This window comes from Papio anubis, chromosome 7 (assembly GCF_008728515.1).
Source record: "Papio anubis isolate 15944 chromosome 7, Panubis1.0, whole genome shotgun sequence".
In the NCBI taxonomy this organism is placed as follows: Eukaryota; Metazoa; Chordata; class Mammalia; order Primates; family Cercopithecidae; genus Papio; species Papio anubis.
Window position 1 is genome coordinate 132809810 of NC_044982.1, and position 19692 is coordinate 132829501.

General features: G+C 41.3%; 1 protein-coding gene across 3 annotated transcripts in view; it reads left to right on the forward strand.

Annotated features, from left to right (window-relative positions):
* Positions 1-19692, forward strand: part of LOC116268509 (ras-related protein Rab-27A) — an 86722-nt gene that overhangs the window by 18839 nt on the left and 48191 nt on the right. For 2 of the 3 annotated variants that reach the window (XM_031668653.1, XM_031668654.1), the window contains one exon: positions 2024-2143. The gene's annotated coding sequence lies outside the window, so the exon portion shown is untranslated. Of the gene's footprint in view, positions 1-2023; positions 2144-18108; positions 18128-19692 lie in introns of those variants that run through there. The other variant, XM_031668655.1, reaches the window with a different exon arrangement.

The window sequence follows — 19692 nt, forward strand, 5'->3', positions numbered from 1 at the left end:
GCCTCCTGAGTAGCTGGGACTATAGGCACCCACCGCCACGCCCAGCGAATTTTTTGTGTTTCTAGAGACGGCGTTTCACTGTGTTAGCCGGTAAGGTCTTGATCTCCCCCTACGTGAATATTGAATCAGAATTAGCATTTTGAAAGATCCCTAGGAGATTCCTATATATCTTGAGGCTTGAGAAGTGCTAATATGAACTTGTAATTAAAGGAAGCTAACTCTAATGAATTTTCATCTGGGATTTAAAAATCTTGATACATTTTTCTTACTAAATTGTTCTCAAAATTCTCGAGGTTGCTGTGATATATAAAAGAGAAAGGGGTGCATTTTCATGAGATTTTCATCAGGTATGAAACAAAACTTCCATTTCATTTACCATGAGAAGAGATGTCAGACTGGTTGTGCTCAGACTTTTCTTAGCTGCCCACAGTTCTTGAGGCTGGTGGTAGTTTTTTTAGATTGGACAGATTGAGTCTTCAGTCACACGTTGAGCTGCCAAAATGAAAGCGTAGCTTCTCCTAGAGGTAAGGGATACATTGATTAGTTCTATGTCCAACATTTCACCCAATAATTAATAAGTGCTCAATAACTCGTTGGGGGGTGAATGAATAAAAAACAAGATACAACCCCGTCTTCAAGATCGTCACAAACCAACAACAAAGACCAAGAAATAAATTGAATAATTAGCATACAGGGGTGACCAGTTGTAGAAATACTAAGCACAGGGAAGGTGCATCCAGCTCAGCATTGCTGGCACAAGGAGCCAAGGAGCTGATTCTCTTGGTGAACAGAGCTTGGTGCAGTTAGAGCAGCAGCTCTCACACTTTAGTGTGTATCAGAATCACCTGGAGTGCTTGTTGAACCACAGACAGCTGTGCCCTATCCTCAGCATTTCTAATTCAGTGGGGTGGGCCCAAGAATGTGCAAATATAGTAAGCTCCTAGAAGATGCTGGTAATACTGGTCTTGGAACCACAGTTTGAGAACCACTTAACTTAGAGAATTACAACGAATTCTGATGGCTGGACTCTGGCAGCTTATAGGCAGGAGGCAGGTGATACTGAAGGCAGAAGCTTAAGGAGTAGGAATTTTATTGTGGAGATTGTGGGGAGCCATTAACAGGAGAGTGATGGACTCTCATTTGCCTTTTGGAAAGATCACTTTGGGTGTGGTGTGGAGGATGGATCAGAGTCAAGAATACGTGGGGATCATAAAACCAAATAAGAGGTTTATTATAGCCGTCCAAGAAATAATCAAAACTTGGAGTAAAGGCGAGATGATGAATATCCTTAGGACCTGCTGGCCAATTGGAAGTGGGAGGGGCAGAGAGGGAGGAGTTAATGAGAACCATCAGATTTCTGGCTGTGTGTGTTGGGATTGTGTGATTCAAGACACAGGAAGAGAAGTGGGATTGAAGCAAGGTTGTGGAGAAAAGCAGAGGAGGTGAGTACAGGACATGTTGGATTGAGATGCCAGCAAGATATCTGGGTGGACTCCCTTGTAGGCAGTTTTACTTATGGAATTGGAGGCCAGCTGCAAGGTCTGGTAAGTAATCCAGCCGCTTCCCTCCTGCCACTTCCATTTGATCTCACATATCGTTTGTTTGGATGAGGCATTGTATTTGTAAGCAACAATACGAATATAACCTTCAAGGGCCTTGAGAATACAATACTTTTCTAAATATTTTCTCGAGAAAACAAATGTTCTACTTTTTTGATTCACGGGGTAGGGGGGAGGAAGAAAGAGCTGAAGTACGAGTCTTCTAATACCAGAAGAGGTTAATAAAACCGCCCTCTGAGTGGCCAGTCGAATTGGAACTTGGTAAGCTTGAAAGGGGCAAAAATCACTTGACTGGTCTGCAGTGCCATATGACAAACAGCTGAGACTAATTAGCTGGATTGTGGGTTTTTACAGCGATGCCTGTTTTGAAAGTTGATGGAGCGAATGCTTTTCAAAAGAGTCTTTTGAAAACCTTTTTAAGTAGGCCATTCTGACTTTAACATTTCTCCCTGTCTTAACCTCAGACAAAAAGTAACCTTCCTGAAGAGGACATGTGATTGGAAATTGTCAATTGCTGAAGCGTTGGTAACTCCTGTCTCTAACGTTTTAGAAAATTACAACAAGCGGTTCTCTACCCTGGCAAGGTATGGTTTTGTATTTATCTTTTTTTTTTTTTTTGGTAGTGGTTTTGAGCTCTGTCATGTCAATTTTCATGCGCTTAAATTATGTGCAATATAACACACAATACCAGTGCACATATTATTTTTAAACTAAAGACTTAATGATGTCTACTAAATTTCTAGGGATTAGTTTGAAAAGTGAATTTTCAGTGACCAGGCAGTGGGTATGAATACTGACTGCATTTTTCCTTTATTTTCTGTACGTGAATAAAGAAACACAGGTTTTTACTTTCAGGTAATTGTTGAATATGAGAGCTGATTAAGAAATTGAATTATTCTGAGAGTCTTGCTTATCCTCTGAGGGTTGTTTGACAAAAATTCAAGCTTACTGGTGTTTTGTTTTTGATAGTGTTAACAGCGTTCTTTCTTTTCTCTTTCTTTCTTCCTTTCCCTTTCCCTTTCCTTTGTTAAATTTGAGACAGAGTCTTGTTCTGTTGCCCAGGCTTGAGTGCAGCGGTACAATCTTGGGTTACTGCAACTTCTGCCTCCCAGGATCAAGCAATTCTCCTGCCTCAGCGTCCTGAGTAGCTGGGACCCCAAGCTACCATGCCTGGCTAATTTTTGTATTTTTAGTAGAGATGGGGTTTCACCATGTTGGCCAGGCTGGTCTCAAACTTCTGACCCCAAGTGATCTGCCCGCCTCGGCCTCCCAAAGTGCTGGGATTATAGGCATGAGCCACCGTGCCCGGCCTAATAGTGTTAATAGTTTTAATGGAGGAATGTAAGTGTGTGTTTTAGTGTAAGGTTTATTTCTTCTGGGAATTAAATGTGCTTTTCAATTAGTGTTAATTCTGTTAGGTTTGATAAGGGTATTGTTGTTATGTAAGGAAATGTCCATATATTTTAGAGATGCAAAGTGAAGTATGCTGGAGTGAAAGATCTGGGTGGTGTAATGGGAGATTTCATTATATAATTCTCTCTACTTCTGGATATTGTATTAGTTTACTAGAGCTGCCATAACAAAGTGCCATAAACTGGGTGGCTTTAAAACTATGATTTCAAAAACAGAAATGTATTTCCTCACAGTTGTGGAGCCTGAAAGTCTAAGATCAAGATGTCAGTGGGGTTGGTCCCTTTTGAGGACTGTGAGGGAGAATCCGTTTTAGGCCTTTCTGCTTAGCTGTGGATGGCTGTCTTCTCCCTATGTCTCTTCATGCCATCCTCCCTGTGTTCATATCTGTGATCACAGTTCCTTTCTTGTGAAGAGACCATGAGGGAAGATTAGGACCCACCCTAATGACCTCTTTTTAACTTGATTCCCTCTATAAAGGTCCTAGCTCCAAAAAACATTATATTCTGAGGTACTGGGAATTAGAGCTTCAGCATGTGAATTTTAGGGGAACACAATTCAATCCGTAACTGGCAGTCTGAAAAGTTTCATAATATGATATTTTAAAGATTTGCCTGAAATTGCATGCAGTAAACATTTGTTAAGCCCAGTGCCTGGTAAGTGCTGGATATTGAGTGTGTAAAGATGTGGAAGACATGGTTCCTGTCCACTAACCCATGGTTTAATCAAATACAGGGATCTAACTTTGTGAGTGTGTATGTGTTTGCTTATTCCTTCCACTGAGTTGTAGCCACTCTCACACTTGTGTGTCCCTGGAGGCACAATCACGGTCCTGACACATGGACAGCCTAATATCACAAGAGATACCTGGAAGGGTTCCCTTGCCCTGAGCACCCATGAGCATAGGTTAAGAGAGTGGAAGGACTTCGTGTTCACCCAGTCCATTCTTCTCATTTTACAGATGAAGAAATTGAGGCTTAGAAGTGCTAAACTCATTTGCTGATTTGTATTAGTGCCAAGTCATCCTTCAGAGTCTCCTGGCTTCCATTCCAGTGTGGTGACCAAAAAATACTGTTTTCTTTGCCACAAACTCATGCTTTTCACCTGGGAATGAGCCCCAAGCCCCATTATCAGAAGTCATTGTGGGAAAGAGCCTTGATAAAAAGCGGACATTCTGTGTCAAGGTTCTTGGATTATAAATACCAAAAAAAAAAAGAAAAAAGATGTTTTGGGGATGAGTGTTTATTCACGAGGGCATTTTATCCATAGAATGAAGTTAGATTAAATACATTCCAAAGGAGTTTAGCCCCATCTTGGCTGCTTTCTCTGTTTCTTAGCTCTTTCTCCTTGTCACTTGTAGAAATAGGTCGTAGAGCTACGACTCTGTGGCCATAAGAATACAAACAACTGTTTTTCTTCTTTCTTGGTGCTTCTGCTGCCCACAAGACAGGAACTGTGGCAGAAAGGGGACGGTCTGATGAAACCTTGCTGGCTGGCAGGATGGCACCATGGCAACTAGGCTGCCTCTCTCTGCAGCTGTTTTAGCTTCCGCCCTCTCTGGACCCTCGGTACCTGAGTGCTCAACGGGGAAACTGTCTTCTCCCTGCCTCCATTTCTGATTTTCCTCTGTAGGATTAAGGCTTCTTGAGATATCTGCTCCTCTTTTGCTGTTATTCCTTTCTTCCCCCCTTTAAACTTGTTTGATTTAGAGCCAGAGCTCAGGCTATAGCACACATGATAGCTGATGAGTCATGTGAAGCCCATTAAAAACAAAAGCTGATTATCACAGGAGCCATTATTTACTTGCGCTGTCTATGCGCCAGCACGTTTTCTTGTGCGCTTCTGGTGTTGCTGCAGCATGGCTGGGGCCCTCTTAGGGTGTAGGCTGGGGGCAGGTGGGGGAAGTGGGTGATGGATGAGATGGGGTGCTGCCTGAGAGAGGAGCTAGCTTTGCTGCTGCTTCTCTGAAGGCAGAAGTCACTTTGCTCAAACACGGGTATAAATCATCCTTTCAAGAGCTGAGAGCATCCATTTTTTTGTTTGTTTTTCTTGTTTTCCCAGTTTCATACTCTATCAGGCCTCCTTTCCTGATGACATGATCTAAGCTGGAATCTTTTAGCTATTCTTTAGCTAGATGGTAAATCCAGCAAATAGCTAGATGTTAAATTCATTCATCTAGCAAATAGTGAATGGGTTCACCATTTTCACACGGAGAAGGTCCAGACCACTTCAAGTTTGTACCTCTGTGGTATGGCAACTGAGCTAGCCTGTGGATGATCACTGGTTGAAAAATCTCCTTCCTAGTGTCCTTCTTGGATCTGTCTTGCTGCGCCTTACATTTTGGTTCTCTCTTCACTCTAAATGTCCATCTCATTTTTCCCATGGCCTCAGGAAATAGAATTATGTTGATGACACTAAAATTCATAGCCATATTCTTGTGAGCCCTAGGTCTGTTTTCCAAATGCGAATTAAAACAACTCCCTTGATGTCCCTCAGACATGGAGACATTTAACTGGTTGGGTACCGTACAGTGTAATGTGGTAGTTGAGAGTGTGTCTGAGTTCAAATCTTGGTTCTGCCATTTCTGGCTGTGTGACCTTGGGCAAATTTATTAACCTTTCTGTGCATTGGTTTTTTCCATCTGTAGATTAGGGACTTTATACGGTTGTTGTGAAGACTAAATGAGTCAGTGCTTTAAAGGATTTAGAATAGTGCTCAGTGTTAGTTATAATTATCATCTTCTCAGACAATCTTTTCCTTTTTCAGTTAATGATGTACCATTTATTTACCAAACTAAAAGTTTTGGTTATCTTTAATTTCTATACTAGTCTATCAAGAAATTATATTGATTTCTACCTCCTAAATATATCTCGAATTAATCACTTCTTTTTCATCCCTACTGTCTCCAACACAATTCAAACCCTCAGAGTCTCTCTCCATATGTCTTAGCCAGTTCAAACTGTTACAACAAAGTACTATAGACTGGATAGCTTGCAAACAACAGACATTTATTTCTCACGCTTCTAGAGGCTGCAAGTCTGAGATCAGGGTGTTCACATGCTCAGATTTTGGTGAGAGCTCTCTTCCAGGCTGCAGACACTTGACTTTTCACTGTGTTCTCACCAGGCAGAAAGGTAGCTCTCTAGACTCTTCTTATAGGGGCACTGATCCCCTTCATGAAGGGTCTATCCTCAAAACCTCATTACTTACCAAAGACCTTCCTCTTTCTACCGTCACACTGGGGATTAGATTTCAACATACCATTTTTGGGAAGACACAAACATTCACTCGGTAACATTAGAGCCTCCTGATGCTGTGTGTATTTCCAGTCTGCATGTGGCTGCCATAGAGATCTTTGTAAGGCACACATTTCATGGTCCTCTCCTGCATAAAGAGCCCATGGTGGTCTTCCCTTGCCCAGAGGATAACACACAAACTTTTTTTTTTTTTATTATACTTTAAGTTCTAGGGTACATGTGCACAACGTGCAGGTTTGTTACATATGTATACTTGTGCCGTGTTGGTGTGCTGCACCCAGCAACTTGTCAGCACTCATCAACTCATCATTTACATTAGGTATAACTCCCAATGCCATCCCTCCCCGCTCCCTGCTCCCCATAATAGGCCCCGGTGTGTGATGTTCCCCTTCCAGAGTCCAAGTGATCTCATTGTTCAGTTCCTACCTATGAGTGAGAACATGCGGTGTTTGGTCTTCTGTTCTTGCGATAGTTTGCTGAGAATGATGGTTTCCAGCTGCATCCATGTCCCTACAAAGGACACAGACTCATCCTTTTTTATGGCTGCATAGTATTCCATGGTGTATATGTGCCACATTTGCTTAATCCAGTCTGTCACTGATGGACATTTGGGTTGATTCCAAGTCTTTGCTGTTGTGGATAGTGCCGCAATAAACATACGTGTGCATGTGTCTTCATAGCAGCATGATTTATAATCCTTTGGGTATATACCCAGTAATGGGATGGCTGGGTCAAATGGTATTTCTAGTTCTAGATCCTTGAGGAATCACCATATTGTTTTCCACAGTGGTTGAACCAGTTTACAATCCCACCAACAGTGTAAAATTGTTCCTATTTCTCCACAGCCTCTCCAGCACTTGTTGTTTCCTGACTTTTTAATGATTGCCATTCTAACTGGTGTGAGATGGTATCTCATTGAACACACAAACTTTTTAGTGCCATGTCACAGTCCCTTTAGGCCCAGGTCTCCAACACTTTCCCATGTTTTCAGCCTCTGTTCTGGATACCTTCTCCCCTACCTCCATGCATCCTTTCAGCCGCGTCCACTGCTGAGGTCCTTTCATGCATCCTAAGTAACCTTAGCCTCCTACACCTTTGCAAGTGCAAACCCTCAAACCCTTACTCACCCGCATCAGTCAGCCCAAGATGTGTTCCCTCCTGAAGGACTTAAACCTGGTCTATTTCTTTTTTTAATTTTGGACATCAGGCATTCCTTACCAAATTCCATCAAAACTCGATTACATGTTTTGGATTGGCATCAAGAATTATTTGCTTACAGTTTTTGTTATCTTGAAAGGATAATGCTTATTTGGCTGACATGTGAGGTAAAGACCTTCCCCACATTATCTGGTGCACTGTGTAATTTTTGTCCATTCACATTTGTCACTTGTCCCTCTGTGTGCCTGGACACTCACATTCTTACTTCAGTCCTTGACTCAGATGCCCCTATGTGAAGTTTTTCTGATTCCCTCCTTAGACATCGTGGGCTCCTTCTCCTCCCTCTTGTGCTATCTCCCCAGACCTCCCATCTCCCCAACGGCTTGCATATACTTCTGTTACAGTTCTTTTTTTTCTTGAGACAGAGTTTTGCTCTTGTTGCCCAGGCTGGAGTGCAATGGTGCGATCTCGGCTCACTGCAACTTCTGCCTCCCGGGTTCAAATGTTTCTCCTGCCTCAGCCTCCCTAGTAGCTGGGATTACAGGCATGTGCCACCATGCCTGGCCAATTTTGTATTTTTAGTAGAGACGGGGTTTCTCCATGTTGGTCAGGCTGGTCTTGAACTCTCGACCTCAGGTGATCCGCCCACCTCGGCCTCCCAAAGTGCTGGGATTACAGGCATGAGCCACCGTGCCAGGCCCTATAGTTCTTCTTTCCATGAATTTTCCTTGGGCACTTCCACAAATAGCTTACCTATTAGACTGTTGCTCTTCTAGAGCCACATTCTTGGTGCTTAACATAGTGGCACATCCCCAGTTCTTGTTCGTTAGATGTTTAATTGATGTGCTCATAAGCTGCTGCCTGAATTTCAGTCATTTAAACCAGGCTCTCTCCCTCCTTAGTGGCATCAAGCTTTACTAGTATATCTTTGGATCTTTGGTGGAGGCCAATTTACTTATCAAACCTTATTTAAAATTACTAACAGCTTTTGGATAGGTATATGTATGCTATTTTGCATTTAACTTCTGTTATATTTGAAGGACATTTAATATATATATTTGGGAGATACCTTCATATGTGTTGTGAAGAACACTACAACCCTTTCCCACATCCTCCTATGCTTTGTAGTTTTGATATTTTCACATTTGTCATTTGAGCCAAGTTTATTTTTCTCTAAAACAGCTTAAAATTTCTGTTAAAAAACAGAACCCCATCTATTCTAGCTTATAGAGGTTGGAAAAATGTTTAAAATCTAAAAGTGATTAAAGGTTTGTAGAAATCACAAAATAAAGATTTTGGCCAGGAGCTGTGGCTCACACCTGTAATCCCGATACTTTGGGAGTCCGAGGCCGGCTGATCACCTGAGGTCAAGAGTTTGAGACCAGCCTGGGCAATATGGCAAAACCCCGTCTCTACTAAAAATATAAAAATAAGCCGGATGTGGTGGTGCATGCCTGTACTCCCAGCTACTTGGGAGGCTGAGGCACGAGAATCACCTGAATCCAGGAGGCAGAGGTTGCAATGAGCCAAGATCAGACCACTGCACTCCAACTCCAGCCTGGGTGACACAGCGAGAGAGACTGTCTCAAAAAAAAAAAAAAAAGTAATCCTGGCTGTAGTTGAGGGACTCTTTGGAGTCAGGTGTGGACTAAATGTTGTATTCTCTTATGATGTTTAATGTGGTTTTTTGTAAGACTAAAGATTCCAGAATTCTGTTACAGAGTTGTTTGCTGATTTGTTTCTCTTGTGTAAGTGCCCTTTTCATTTCTAGATCACGGTTACTCTAACATCTTTCCTCAAATATATGCATTTCGTGGAGTTAAATGAAATACAGACTTTAGGACAATTAAATATAGACTAATGAAAAAACTTGGCAAAGTTTTTTTAAGTGGCTCCTAAATTATTAGCCAGAATTCAGAAATTTGGGTTTGGCTTCTTTAATTTGAAAATTAAGAAGAGACATGGGCTGGCCTTTTTAACATACAGTGTTGAATTACAGAATGCATAAACATTATTCCTTGTCTCTCTTAAGATACTTGCCATTTTTATAATCTAGTACCCTACTTTCTAGATATTAAATGGGGGAACCCAAGTGCTAGTAGTTAAAATTAAATATAGTACTGTATTCAAAAGAAAATTCGGATGATAGCTAATGCATTTTCGATGTTTCTCTAGAGGGTGAAACACCATTTCTGTTTAAAACATTCTACTATAATTCTTCCTCTAGTGACTGCATCTCAAGTAACTTTTTTTTCTTGAGCCCAAGACGGGAACAACTTATATAAATGTAATATGTTACATTTGAAGACTGGTTTTGGATAAGGTCACCTCAAGGATCTGGCACCTATTAGCTATTTCACCTTTTAGCCATTCAAATATTTATTAATTACCCTGAGAACTACCTCCCTTCGCTCTCCCAACCCCCTGGCGAATGCAAAAGAGAGAAACAGAATGACTTTGAAAGAGAAATTATAGGTAGAAAGTATGAGAAAAGAGCAGAAACCAGTAAAGTGAGAGAAGAAACTAGAAGAAAGGAAAGAAAAATATCAAAGGCAGAATAAATGTAAAAGCTGGTAAATTAACAGATTAAGGGAAAAAAGTAACAGTCTCCTTGATACATGCTGAAACGAAATGTGATAAAGTTGACACCCATTCTTAGTTCTCATGCTTAGCAAACTAGGATAAACCTGATAAAAATGTGTACCAAAAGTCTACAGCAAATGTTATTCTTAACAGTGAAACGTTAGAATCAAGACATGACGGGACTGGGCTGGGCGTGCTGGCTCACACCTATAATCCCAGCACTTTGGAAGGCCGGTGGGTGGTTTGAGCCCAGGAGTTCCGGACCAGCCTGGGCAAGGGAGGCTGGGGCGGGACAGTCACCTGAGACTGGGAGGCCGAGGCTGCAGTGAGCTGTGATTGTGCCATTGCACTCCAGCCTGGACAACAGAGTGAGATCTTGTCTCAAAAAAAAAAAAAAAAAAAGACAAGAAAAAAAAGAGATAAGACTACCTGTATCACCACGTGTATTCACTGTTTTTTTTTTTTTTTTTTGAGATTCTCAGTACAGTAAGATAAGAAATATAAATAAAAGGTATAATTAGGTATAATTAGCTTTTTTTTTTTTTTTTTTTTTTTTAGTCAGAGTCTCACTGTGTTGCCCAGGCTGGAGTGCAGTGGTGTGATCTTGGCTTACTGCAAGCTCCGCCTCCCGGGTTCATGCCATTCTCGTGCCTCAGACTCCCGAGTACCTGAGACTACAGGTGCCCATCACCACACCCGGCTAATTTTTTTGTATTTTTAGTAGAGACAGGGTTTCACTGTGTTAGCCAGCATGGTCTCAATCTCCTGACCTTGTGATCCACCCACCTCGGCTTCCCAAATTGCTGGGATTACAGGCGTGAGCCACTGCGCCCAGCTGACTCTTTATAATTAGACTAAAAGGTAAGATTAGAAAGGAAGAAGTAATTTATTTTTACCTAATATGTTTAACAAATTGCTGGAATTAATATGGCTGTATAAGAAATAGAAGATACATGTTTAAAAGTTATCACTTACAGTAGTGACAAAAACAAAGTATCAATAAGTTGAAAGATACACAAGATCTTCATGAAAAGTGTTTATTGAAAACCTTTTTTTTTTTTTTTTTGTGGGGTGTCGCCCCGCCCTGTCACTCAGGCTGGAGTGCAGTTGTGCAATTTCGGCTTACTGCAACTTCTTTTCCTGAGTTCAAGTGATTCTTCTGCCTCAGCCTCCCGAGTGGCTGGGATTACAGGTGCATGCCACTATGCCCGGCTAATTTTGTATCTTTAGTAGAGACAGGATTTTACCATGTTGGCCAGGCTGGTTTCGAACTCCTGACCTCATGATCCACCCACCTCGGCCTTCCAAAGTGCTGGGATTACAGGTGTGAGCTACTGTGCCTGGCCCAAAAACTTTTTGAAAGATGCTTTTCTTTTCTTTTTTTTTTTTGAGACGCAGTGAGCGATCTCGGCTCACTGCAACCTCTGCCTCCTGGGTTCAAGCTATTCTCCTACCCTAGCCTCTCAAGTAGCTGGAACTACAGGCGCACACCACCAAGCCCAGCTAACTTTTTTTTTTTCTTTTTTTTTGTGGTATTTTTAGTAGAGATGGGGTTTCGCCATGTTGGCCAGGCTGGTCTTGGACTCCTGACCTCATAATCTGGCTGCTGTGGCTTTCCAAAGTGCTGGGATTACAGGCATAAGCCACAGCACCCAGCCAAAAATACTCTTTTCTTAGAGTTTATTTATTTATTATTTCTGTTTTTTTTGAGATAGAGTCTCACTCTGTCACCCAGGCTGGAGTGCAGTGGCATGATCTTGGCTCACTGAAACCTCTGCTGCCTGAGTTCCAGCAATTCTCCTACCTCAGCCTCCTGAGTAGCTGGGATAACAGGTGCCTGCCACCGTGCCTGGCTAATTTTTGTATTTTAGTAGAGATGGGGTTTCACCATCTTGGCCAGGCTGGTTTTGAACTCCTGACCTCATGATCCACCTGCCTTGGCCTCCCAAAGTGCTGAGATTACAGGCCACTGTGAGACACCATGCCCAGCCTAGCTTATTTTTTAGAGCAGTTTTAGGTTCACAGTAATACTGAGTAGAAGGTACAATTTTCATATATTCCCTTCCCTCCCAACACCCACAACATGCACAGTCTCCCCTACTATCAACATCCCATACCAGAGTGGTACGTTTGTTACACGTGATGAGCCTACATTGATACATTATCATCCAAAGTCCATAGTTTATATTGGAGTTCACTCTTGGTGTTGTACATTCTATGGGTATGTATACAAACGTATAATGACATCTATCTATGTTATAGTGTCATACAAAATAATTTCACTGCCCTAAAAATCCTCTGTTCTCTGCCTGTTCATCTCTTTCACTTCCCCCACTCCAACCACTAATAACCACTGATCTTTGTGCTATCTCCATAGTTTTGCCTTTCCTAGAATGCCACGTAGTTGGAATCATACAGATTGACTTCTTTCAGGTAGTAATATGCATTTACGGTTCTTCCATGTTTTTTCATGGCTTGATAGCTGTTTCTTTTCAGTGCTGAATAATTTTCCATTGTCTGAATGTACCACAGTTTATTTATCCATTCACCTACTGACGAACATCTTGTTTCTTCTGAGTTCTGGCAATTATGAATAAGGCTGCTATAATAAATATCAGTATGCAGGTTTTTGTGTGGACATGAGTTCTCCCTTCATTTGGGTAGATACCAAAGAATGTGATTGGATTGTATGGTAAGAGTAAGTTTAGCTTTGTAAACAACTGCCAAACTGTCTATAACAAAGGGCCTGTACCATTTTGCATTCCTACCAGCAATGAAGGAGAGTTCTGGGTTTCCATATCCTCACCAGCATTTGATGTTGCCAGTGTTTTGGATTTTGGTCATTCTGATAGGTATATAATGATATCTCATTCTTGTTTTAATTTGCAATTCTCTAATAACATATGATGTTGAGCATCTTCTCATGTGCTTATTTGCCATTTGTATATCTTCTTTTGTGAGATGCAAGAATATTTTTAAAAGCACTGAAACATAAATAGATGGAGAAATATGCATGTACTTAGGTAGGTAGATTAAACATCATGAACATGTCAATCTTCTTAATTTGATCTATAGATTTATGCAATCCCAATGCAATGCAATGCAATCCCAATAAAAATCCCCATATGTTTTTGAGGAACTCAGATGGAAGTGTGAAGGGTGCATGTCCATGGTAAGGTGGGTACCAGTCCTACCAGATATGAAGTTATATTTTAGGGTCATAGTGATTAAGACATTGTGGCACTGGCCCAGGGATGGTCAAAATGACCAATGAAACCAAATGTAAAGCCCTGAAACAGATCCGTTCATTTATTGCATGTCACTGGGGAAAAGATAATTTTATGCAATAAATGGTGCTATGACAATTGTGTATCCTTAAGGGAAAAATAATGAAATTGGATCCCTACATATTCCTCAAATTCTCAGTGTATTAAAGACGTAAATAAAAAGGCAGTATCTTTGCAAACATAATATACAAAAATATCTTTGTCGCTTTAGATAAGAATTTCTTGGCTGGGCATGGTGGCTCACACCTGTAATCCTAGCAATTTGGGAGGCTGAAGTGGGAAGATCACTTGAGACTAGGAGTTCAGGACCAGCTTGGGCAACATAGTGAGACCCTGTCTCTACAAAAAAGAAAAGAAAGTTAGCTGGGCATGGTGACCCATGCCTGTAGTCCTAGTTACTTGGGAGACTGAGATGGGAGGATGACTTGAGCCTGGGAAGTTGAGGCTGTAGTAAGCTATGACTGTGCCATTGCACTGGAGTGAGACCCTGTCTCCATTTAAAAAAAAAAAAAAGGCTTTCTTGATCATAATATAAATTAAAGTAACTATAAAAAAAGAATAAATTTGACGACTTTAAGATTAAGAGACACTAAAAAAGTGAAAAGACAAACCAAAAACGCTAAGAATATATTTGCAACATACGTGACTGATAAATAGTATCCAGAATATATGAAGAGCTGCACATCCATGGAAAAAGAACCTGGCTGGGCGTGGTGGCTTGTGTCTATAATCCCAGCGCTTTGGACGGCTGAGGTGGGCAGATCACTTGCCTCCAGGAGTTCGAGACCAGCCTGGCCAACATGGCGAAACCCCATCTCTACTAAAAATACAAAAATTAATCGGGTATGGTGGTGCGTGCCTGTAGTCCCAGCTACTTGGGAGGCTGAGGGGTGAGAATCACTTGAACGCAGGAGGTGGGGGTTGCAGTGAGATGAGATTGTGCCACTGCACACAAGCCTGGGCAACAGAGGGAGACTCTGTCTCAAAAAAAAAGAACCCAATAGAAAAATAGGAGAAAGATACAAATGTGCATTTTAATAAGAGGAAACTAGATGGCCAAGAAACTAATAAAAGATGCTCACACTCATTAGCAAATTTAGATCATAATGTGTTACCATTTTGAGAAGTCTGACAACAAGCACCAAATGTTGGTGAAGATATGAAGTTGGGAGTGTGTGAAACAACTATGCTGGACAGCAATTTGATATTATCTTCTATTACTGAACATGTGTGCATAGGTATAGCCCAGGAATTTCACGCTTTGACACCTACCCTAGAGGAGGTGATCTCCCCCTGGTGTGCGCCGAATTCGTTCAGTTGTGTGCCGAATTCGTTCAGTTGTGTTGAGATGTTGAACCCCTTGTCCCTCAGGGTGGATGGACAGGGCCTGGCCTTTCTGGGGCCCTCAGACCTGTTGCCTTTGATCAAGAGCATGTGTCCTGGTAGGTCATACAAATATCATGAACAAGGTTGAAAAGCAATTTTCTAGAGAAACTCTTGCTGGTGTGCATTAGGAGATATGCACATACATATAGCAGTGTTAAGTGAGACCAAAAACATGGTAGACCTGGTATAGGTACTGAATTCTTCTTCTAGGAAAACACAGAGACATTAAGTAACTAGATAAGGGTAATTAGAGAAGGGTTCTAACCTCCTATTTCTTAGTGTCAGTGGTTTCAAGGAGAGTGAGCGGGGCAGAGAAGGTGATAATACTACAACTCCTCTCCACTGTGTTTCCTGTGTTTTCTTTTTTCTTTTTCTTTTTTTTTTGAGACTTGAGGCTCACTGTATTGCCCAGGATGGAGTGCAGTGGCATGATCTCAGCTCCCTGGCAACCTCCGCTTCACAGGTTCCAGCAATTCTCGTGCCTCAGCCTGGAGTGCAGTGGCGCGATCTCAGCTCACTGCAACCTCTGCCTCCCAGGTGCAAGCAATTCTCATGCCTCAGCCTCCTGAGTAGCTGGGCTTATAGGTGCCCATCTGCATGCCTGGCTAATTTTTGTATTTTTAGTAGAGATGGGGTTTCATCATGTTGGCCAGGCTGGTCTTGATCTCTTGACCTTAGGTGATCCGCTGGCTTTGGCCTCTCAAAGTGCTGGGATTACAGGCATGAGCCACCATGCCCAGCTAGTGTGTGTTTTCATTGAGATACATTCAGATGGGTGGTGGATGATGATGGGCAAGGCCTAAGTTTGGAATCTGAGGAGGTGCTTATTGCAGTCTTCTAAGAGGAGTGAATGAGTGAGTGCCGTGTGGGACATCTAGCTGTCTTCCCTGACATTTCCTTTTTTACTCACTGCCAGATAAAGAACTTTACAACAGGGAGATAGTATCTGGAAACCAAGTTTAATCAGAACAGCCGGGACTGCTCATCATGTCCTGTGTATTGAGTTTGGCTGAGAGCACCCTGCTGTTATCCTTGGTCTTGTTCATCCTGAACTAATAGCATGTTCTGTCTTCTGTGGCTTGTACAGTCATGGTCTTTTTGGAGCTTTCACTGTTGGCTACTCTGCCTCTGTCTCAAGGACAGAGGTAAATGTGGGCCACAGGGAATGGGGATGAAATTCAAGCATTTCTCGGTGATGTGGCTTTGATGATCTCTCACAGTGAAGCTGCCCCCATCCAATCTCATCATCCTTCCCTTCCAAAAATCTGATACCACCCACGAACACCTCATGGCCATTCCAACTCTTTCCCTTCCCCACTTCACATGTCCTGCTTCTGTCGGCAGCATTATTTTGGCCTCCTGGCTCTCTAGGCTTTATTCTTTGGTGTTTTCTTTGCTGTATCCTTTTCTACCTGATGTGGAACTCTGTTCTGTTATTTTAAAATTAGTGTATCTTGGATCCCCTTCTTCCCATCCCCATGTGGCTGCCCTCATCTAGGCCCTCATGTGCAAGGAGTGAGAGGTGATAGAAGGGACAGCTGTCACCATGACCCCACTTAAATTTCTCATGGCTGAGCTTTGAACTTTGAACCTGGAATCATACAGCATAGAATGTCTGTGTTGGAAAGAGACCATTGAGGTGAAACCTCTTATTTCATATTTGAGAAAACAAGGCCTGCAGAGGGATGGTGACCTATCCTGGGTCTACACAGATGGTGGTAGAGGAACCCCATATACCAACGGATTAGTCGTCCTGCTCTCCTTAACTTGCCACATTACCTCATAAGCATTCCTTTGAGTTTACAGCCAGTTTTGTACTTCGAGGATTATATCTTAAACACATTTGTATCCTTTGAAATGATTAGCAAGCTCCTCAATACTTATTAAATGGAAGTCAAAACATGTCCTTGCATGAAACATGCTGTGTATCCTATTCCTCACTCTCTAGCTAAATCTTGCCTGGCTTTGAAGAAGATGCCCAGCTCAGGTCCTGGCTCTTGCTTTGAGTCATGGTCACATTGCTCCTTTTCTTTCTTTTTTTGAGACAGGGTCTCACTGTGTCACCCAGGCTGGAGTGTGGTGACATAGTCATGGCTCACTGTAGCCTTGAACTCTTGGGCTCAAGTGATCCTCCCACCTCAGCCTTCTGAGTAGCTGGACTACTGGCACAAGCCACCTCGAGTAGCTGGACTACTGGCACAAGCCACCTCACCTTGCTAATTAGAAAAATTTTTGTACAACAGCATCTCATTATGTTGCCCAGGTTGGTTTTGATCTCTTGGGCTCAAGTGATCCTCCCACCTCAGTCTCTTGAATAGGGGGGATTACAGGTATGAGCCACCATGCCTGGCAGATTGCTCTCCTTTTCTGACCTCCCAGGCTCTACTTGACTTATAAAACAGCCATCTTACATGTCCCCAGTAGTTTACAGTTTATAAAATGCATTTCACGTCATGGACCCTTTAATCCTTCCAATAATCTTGCTAGATAAATATTCCCATACTGAGGAAACAGTAGGGAGAGGCTGTCTGGCTCACCACAGGACACATAGCTGGGAAGGAAGTAGCATAGTTCAGGTCTTTTGACTTGAAGCCCCTTTCACTTTTGATTTCTTGTGCTGGCTGGTCCAGATGGTGTACCAGATGTTTTTCTCCCTGATAACATTGTCTTATCCGTCCTTTTTTGTAAATGAGTGCGTCATTCCACCTAACCCTGATTACCAACTTCTTTAAGGGAGTAGCTGGATCATATGTTTCTTTCATGACATTCGTAGTTGCTAGCACAGTAATGGATAGGTAGTAATTGCTTACCAAATACTGTTGAGTTGGATGTAAATATCGTTTAATTATCAGAAAAGCACAGCTATCAGTGGAGTCCCAAAACACTTTTTGAGTCACTCCTAAATAAAATTGGCAGGGAATGGAGGGAACTAGGGGAAGGAAAAGCTTGTTAGAGAAAGTAGATGGTAGACACAATTAGCATTTGAGTGACAGCTGGCCAGTTGTCTGTCCAGTGGTGAGGGGTAGTGGAGAAGCAATACACAAAATGAGACTCTTCAGGAAGTATGCAACTGTACTGAAGAGATGAGACACACCCATGAGGTGGGAACGGAGTACTTAAAAGTGGCAGATGACCTGTACAAGTTAGCCAAAGCATTCATTCATATTAAGAAACACTGATTAAAGGAATACCCTGAGGAGAATGAATTTATGAGAACAGGCTTCCAGGGTGAAAATGGAAGGGATAGAGATGCAGTTTGGTTTCAGTTTATAATCATTCAGTTAATTACTGGAGCCATGAGAAAAGAGACATAAGTAGGTGAGGATGTTGCCATTGAAACAACTTCTCTTCCCTTTCTTCTACTATGTGCAGTCAATAGGACCTCAGCCCTGAGCCCTGGAAGTCAGAAGGGAAAGAAAGACAAATAATTGCTCATGTCATCTGTGCATGGAGGTGTGTAGTGATGAGCAACTTGCTGGATTTTCTGGTACTTCTTTAACATATTTTTGTGCATTTTCTTCATAAATCAAAGAGATGCTTTAAAAGTTCTAATACTTGGACAACTAAGTTGTGTTTCCAACTCTGCCTTTTCCCAAAGGGTCGCAAAAATCCGTAGACATAAGCCCCAGATTTTGGTTTGGAAAATCATGCTGCATTTTGTCTTTATGTTTGGGCTGCTTCTGAGTTCATAAATATTTTGTGCCTGAATGAAATGTAAAACTGCTTCCACTATAATATATGTGAAAAATGTCCAGTTTCCTAATAGTAGAAGCCAACACATTTTCTTTTGTGAGTTTCTGTCTCCTACAGAAAACATAAGATGGAGGGCTTTTAGATTAAAAGTAATAGAATTTTGATATCTGTTCCTGCCTGTGTCAGAATTTTTCACAGTTTAGAACTGTATTTCAAGAGCTAAAGGAATGTATATCTAAAATGCTTACAAGCATCAGAAATTAATGGAAATTATTTCAAATTAATTAAAAATCATAATTTCTATATGGAATAATTTTATCTCTCATGTTCTATGCTGTAGATTCTAAAAGAAAAATAAAAAACTTGCATTTCTTGAACATTCATATATGGTTTTAGAGTGATACATCTAGGAAAATAGATTGGTACCATTGAGGCCTATTGTTAGATGTGTTGGTTTATTTTTAATGCTTGATGGCTATATAGCAATTATATTTTTTATGTGATGAGCAAGTATATATAGGAAAGTAATAAAAGGAATATCATTATAATATTTCTTTCTTTAAAAAATAGGAAGGTATTTCTCGAGGTCAAAACTCAACCAACCTTTGCGGCCAAATTTGTTGGTATATAAAGGCTAACTTTATACTTTAAAATGTGGACATAATAAAATGTGATTGTAGAATTATGAGATTGATTTTCATGTGTGACTTCTGAAAACTTTTTTTACTACTTTACAGTTATCTGTCTCATGCAGAATCTCATTTCACCCTCATTTAAAAAATTAAGTGTAATGTCGCTTGTTTTTGTGATTTCCCCTGAACACTCATAGTTTCTAAAGACTTACTTATTGCTTATCAATTATCCATGTTATAAACACGTGGGTACTTACGTCTTCATGGTTTATGCTCCTCTTGTCTACAATTTCCTTTATCCTCTTGGGTTGTTCTCTTGCTGATTCATAGTCTCTTTGCTAACACAAAGTCTTTATTTCTGTGTTAGTAAATCTGTATTGAGGTTTATTCCCTGACTTTTTTTTTTTTTTTTTTTTAAAACAAGGCTCTTGTTCTTTCTGAGCCACCCTCTTGCCTGCTTATTTTAGCCCTTATGTTCTTAACCTCTAGGCTTCAAATGTCTTTCTCAGAGGCATGTTAAGAAAATAGGAGCTTTGTTTCCATGGATAGCCTTATCACAGGCTTAGCTGAGGACAGAGACAAGGTATGGCCTTGGAGGACTAAGTTCTAACCTGGATGCTTGCCTTTCCATCTGCCTAGTCAGGAAAAGGAAACTTAGTGAAGGAACCTAGTTGGAGTAGTTAGGGAGCTTTTCTTTTTTTTTTTCTTTGAGATCGTGTCTTGCTCT